General features: G+C 36.1%; 1 non-coding gene across 1 annotated transcript; it reads left to right on the forward strand.

Moving 5' to 3' along the window:
- Positions 1-255: 255 nt before the first annotated feature.
- On the forward strand, positions 256-362 carry LOC127088799 (small nucleolar RNA R71). The gene has a single exon (XR_007790615.1). It is a non-coding gene; the product is annotated as a small nucleolar RNA R71 (small nucleolar RNA).
- The last annotated feature ends 5,477 nt before the right edge of the window (positions 363-5,839 follow it).

A 5,839-nucleotide genomic window follows, 5' to 3' on the forward strand; every position in this document is an offset into this window, starting at 1 on the left:
AGGGCTAATGCGTCCATTTTAGCTTGCATCATGCCTATATAGCTTAGTTCATGCACTCCTCCTTGGGCTTCCTTCTTCTCAACTGTCGCTCGTTCGAATCCCCATGATTGATGGTTTTGAGCCATATCTTCAATGAGGGCACTAGCTTCAGGATAAGGTTTGTTCATCAGAGCACCGCCTGCGGCAGCGTCGATGGTCATCTTTGTGTTGTAATGAAGTCCATTATAGAAGGTTTGAATGATTAACCAATTTTCTAAACCATGATGTGGGCATGCTCGTAACAACTCTTTATATCTCTCCCAAGCTTCGAACAGCGATTCTCCTTGGTTTTGGGTAAATCTAGTTATATGGTTTCGAAGAACGGCGGTCTTACTCGGGGGAAAATATCTAGCAAGAAAAACTCTTCTAAGGTTATCCCAAGTCGTAATGGAATTGGGTGGAAGGGAATCTAACCATGATAGGGCTTTATCTCTGAGGGAAAAAGGAAATAATCTTAAACGTATTGCCTCAGGAGAAGCTCCATTGGTTTTAAAAGTGTCTGCTAATTGAAGAAATATTTTTAAATGTTGGTTTGAGTTCTTGGTAGCGAGACCTGCGAATTGTCTCTGTTGCACTAGTTGCAACAGGGATGGTTTAAGTTTAAAATTATTAGCTGGGATGGTTGGGTTTACTATACTAGAACTAGGTTCTTCATTAGATGGTTGAGCGAAGTCCTTAAGAGGTCTTTGGTTTTGATCTTCGGCCATAGCTCTCTTAATTCTATGAAAGAATAAATGTGTGCGAGCGTAACGTTCAGGTTCCGCCAGAGGGTATACTAAGCTTTAACTTTCGGTGCTGCGAGTTCTTCGCATTGACCGGCGGGAAATAGCCTAAGTCTAAATGATATAACAACAGAAAAATGAAATTTGACGAAATTGGTCCCCGGCAACAGCGCCAAAAACTTGATACGTGTGCTTTTCGCAAGTATACGAACGTGTCAGAGTAATATAAAAGATTGTCGAATCCACAGAGACCAAGTGTCAATCTATCGTTATCTATTGTTATGGTGTTTATCAAAGGCAATCAAAATAGGTGTTTTTTAGAGTGTGCAATGAAAAGTAAAGTTTTGAAATAAATTTAATTAATAAAGACAGGGTCGAATGTAATTCACGTAATCGATTGATAATCCAAGTACTTGCTAGTAGAGCTACTTATGGGCAGTGTTTCCTACTTTGAAAAGAACTAATTTAATAGGAATTGTCGCTTTCGCGTATTCAGAACCGAGTTGTACTCCCTAATCAAACCCTCTTATTGTCACTTATAAAAAGGCGCGCATTGCGTTAGAGTAGTAAACCTATTTTTAAGAAATATAGTATCTTGACTAAGTTGAAAAGTATTATAACCTGGATTTCTTAACCAAAAGAGGTTCTTACGAACCAGACTCTAAACTTATAAACGTGTCCGAAAATAGTTTTAAAATCTCTTTTCTTCTTAATGTTAAAAACTCCTAATGAACTAGACAAAGCGCTTTCGCTGTTTTTGAAATAGTTAAAAACAATTAAGTTTAAAAAGACGTTGGACGACTTTCGATCTTACCCAACGGAATTGAAGTGCTGGAAAACTTAAGTTTAAAGTTAAAATAGCCCTTAAGTATTTCTACGAACAATTGTACGGATTACTGGTTCAATTACGATCCTTACATTCTAACCTTATAGATTTAGTTAGACATGGTAAAGTAAAAGTGCATTAATTTAAATAAAAGTAGTGTGAGTGCGGAAAATAAATAAAAGTAAAGCGAGTGCGAGGAAATAAATAATTTAAAGCGAGTGCGAGGAAATAAATAATTTAAAGCGAGTGCGAGAAATAAATGAAAGTAAAGCGAGTGCGAGGAAATAAATAATTTAAAGTGAGTGCGAGAAATAAATAAAGTAAAGCGAGTGCGAGAAAATAAATAAAAGTAAAGCGAGTGCGAGGAAATAAATAAAGTAAAGCGAGTGCGAGGAAATAAATAAAAGTAAAGTGAGTGCGAAAAATAAATAAGATAAAGACAAGTAATAAAAACCTGCTCCAATCGGAGGGTTGAATAAATTGCAAAGCGGAAATGAAAATGGCGGCAGGATTAACTTCCTTCCAAAGTGCTCCAAACTCGATTACAGACTCTATCACAGACTCGATTACACAATTGTGGTAACACTCCAATGCGAAGCAATTACCACTTTATAATACTGAATATATGCCTAAGTGAAACAAAGTTGCTCTGAGTTTGCCTCTGCTCTATGTTTGGATGATTGTAAAAGTGAATTCGAGTTTCTATTTATAAGCAAGTAAAAAGATGGAAATGACTTGGATGCCCTTCAACTTTAAAATGGGAGGGAAACTATTTTCCTCTTGTGGCGCCCGCCACAAGGCCATGGCGCCCACCACAAGGCCAATTTGAGGCGCCTTAGTGGAGGTAGTGGGGAACGTGGGAGTTGAGGGAAGTTGAGCTTGGGCACGTCATGGCAGGGTCTATGGCGCCAGCCATGGGGTAGGCCACAAGAACAAAATGCTGAATTTTAGGGTTTTTGGCTCTTTTTCGCTCCTTTTCTCGATCAGGGCTCTGATTAAAGTAAAAACCTGAAAACAAAGAAAAACATAGCAATAACACAACAAAATGATAATAAAACAACTAGAATGCATGTGAAATCGGAGTCGAAAATACGGTAAATTTTAGTGTTATCACAACCCAAATTTTACTTATCCCACATCCAACCAAAACATCAAACCTAGTATGCCTTAACCTTACAATTACAAACGATTTTCTCTTACTCACGCTTAGGGTTTCAATTTCAACCTTCTTAAATCTCTCATAGTAGTATCACACATTCTTCTCGTCTTATTTTCCATGTAGGTTTCGCCTATTCTACTTTAATAAGTCATCTCTTATGTTCTTTTTTTTCATCTTTTATGTTACTATTTTCTCTTTTAATTATATTTTTATCACACCTTTATTCTCAATCTCGCATCTCTTATGTTCTTTTTTTCATCTTCTCTAATCTCATCTCATATGTTTTTTATGTTTTATTATAATGTCTTCGATATTATTTTATGCTACTATTTATATATGTTTTTTATTCCACTTTTGTCTAATCTAATTTTTTGTATATTGAATGAAACATTTTTGTCTAAATATGATGAGTTTTGATGTTATTTAGTCATGTATGAATGACTAAATACAAAGTTATGTTGTTCTCTATAGGTGTATGTATGGCACAGTAAAAAAAATATAAAAAACCGAACCAACCCAAACCGCATTGGTTTGGTTTGGTTTGGTTTGGTTTGGTTTTATTTCTAAAAGCCAACCGAACCAAACCAAACCACATGCTTTTTTCTCTTGCGGTTCGGATGATTTTTATCGCCAAAACCGCCCAAACCGCACCGCGAACACCCCTAGAACCTGTGATACTTGTTTTTGTAATGTAGCTTTTGGTAACAAAAATAGTTTTTCATCTCCATATGACAATTATGATATATATGAAACTCGTCGTCCTTTGGAATTTGGGTACACTTTCACATGCGCTATTTTAGATGTATTTGTTTGTAAGTGAGTTAAGTTCATTTTGAAAAACAAGTAATATGAAAGTTAACTTTCAAACGTTCATAATGCATACCAAAACGCTTTGTATGTGAGTCAATCCCTTTTTACCAAAAGATTAATGGAACTTGGAAGTTAACTTCCAAACTAATTTTCGAACACATTTTGAACTTATGATAGTGTGCTTATTTCATAATTTAGTGGAGTATTTGGATATTAAGTTTTGGACTAACACTTGGAAAAATGAATTTCCCTCCTAGCTAATAAATTTGTTATAAATTTGACATATTTTAATAAGTTATATATTTGAAGTCATTTAAAGTTGTGAGGTGTCTGATAGACCTCCTGAGAAACATCTGAAATGACAACAATAGGTGAGTAGTATCATGGGCACATGCCTCCGGGAAGATGATGCTTATGCATAAAATGAAGTGACACCAATGATTTTGTTATGCCACGTTACCATGTCTCAATCTTATTTGTTTGTCATACATTTTATATTTAATTAAATCAGAAAAATCATATCATAATCAAAGAAGTCAAACTCATGAGACAGAATAGACAAAATCAAACAAATTATCCATATCAGAAAAATTCGGAACTTAACTTTCATACTAGACGAAATCAAAAAAACACAAAATTGGTTGTATTTTGGGTGCGTCCGAAAGTTAAGTTCAAAATTTCAAAAGTATTAATGGTTTTTCATTGTGGTGCGTGAACACTACTAAAGATGCAAATTGTGATTCATAACCAATTTTTTTTCTAACATTGGAGGCTCTCTGTCACTATTCGAGACTTCCTAGTATTCTTTTTTCAAAGTTATGGTTTTGATTCGACTTTTGCCATATCATTCCTATTATTATTTCAGGCCTCTTTTAGTCTTTATTTAGACAATTTCTTTTCTCATCCTTATAGATTCTCCCATACCATTGGTGAAAAGTAAAAAATGCCCTCAGTTTTTGGAGATGCATCTCCAGATGCATTCATCTCCCACAAAATTGAACGCCAACAAGTGAGACACCCCAATTTTACATGATTTTTGTTCGAAGTTGCATCTCCGAATATTTTCTTGATAAATTTCAGAGATGCATATCCGAAAGCAGCCCAGATACTTCAAAGCAAAAATAAAGACATTACGAGCAAGATCTAGAAACAAAATTAACTTGACATCAAATTAAAACATTCAACATTACATAAATTTAACATTACATATCATTATAAACGGGTAGTCCGGTGAAGGAGAATTGCGGTCCAAAACGCAGCGGAAATTAAAATTTTCTCCTTTAGAGATCCTTACGAATGGTCATGATCAGTGATAGAATATTTACCTCTTGTGACGACTGAAACCTTTGGTGCAGATCTCTTGTGACAATCAAAACCTTTGATGCAGATCCACGGAGCGATCACGAACGTTGAACGATGACAACGTCTCTACTCAGTCCACACGAACGGGTTCCTTCAATCTCAGTGCTAGCTGGTACGAATGAAGGCTTTGAGTGAGAGAGAGAGAGAGTGAAAACGAAAAGAATGCAACCGCAATTAATGCTTTTGCACAAGGGTTCTATTTATAGAACCACTTGTGTGGGCTTCAAGCTAAAAAGCCCACTTAAGTGTATTTTGGCCCATATCTTATAATATGCCCAAAATCACTTAAGCCCATGGTACCTTACCATATTTCGTATTCTACTCAAGTACACCGTACCTTACGATGTTCTATAATTCACTTAAGGGCACCGTACCTTACGGTATTCCTTAGTTACTCTATCTCTCATCAATCCGTCCTTTGTGTGTGACCCTGTATGTTTTCGTGACGTTGGCAATTATATTAAATCACGCATTTAACATAATAAACAGTGAGCGGTATCTAGCAACACATCACTGCTACCCAAGACACGAAAATGTCATGTGATCTGACAAAACCTTCTGTGATAATATTTATGTGTATAATTACCCTTTTGCCCTCATGTCTATATTGAACACAAGGCATAGACCGTGTCATCCTTGTCCAGTTCAATATTGGGCCCATAGACATTTATCCTGTTACGCAGGATGGGCAAGTTCCATCTAGGTCACTCATGTCCCTTAGCATGCTTCGTGGAGTACCCATCAACTGTCTTTATGGTTATCCAGTTACGGACAACGTTGGATCAGCAATAAAGCACTCGACTCTACATCAAGGGTCCATAGTGGTTTCAGGTCGAAGAGTGGTATACACCATTATCACCATGAGAATAACTTATGACACTTTGCATAACTTTCTATATAGTATTCTCATAGCGGGTCAAT

Source organism: Lathyrus oleraceus, chromosome 5 (assembly GCF_024323335.1).
Source record: "Lathyrus oleraceus cultivar Zhongwan6 chromosome 5, CAAS_Psat_ZW6_1.0, whole genome shotgun sequence".
Classification (NCBI taxonomy): Eukaryota; Viridiplantae; Streptophyta; class Magnoliopsida; order Fabales; family Fabaceae; genus Lathyrus; species Lathyrus oleraceus.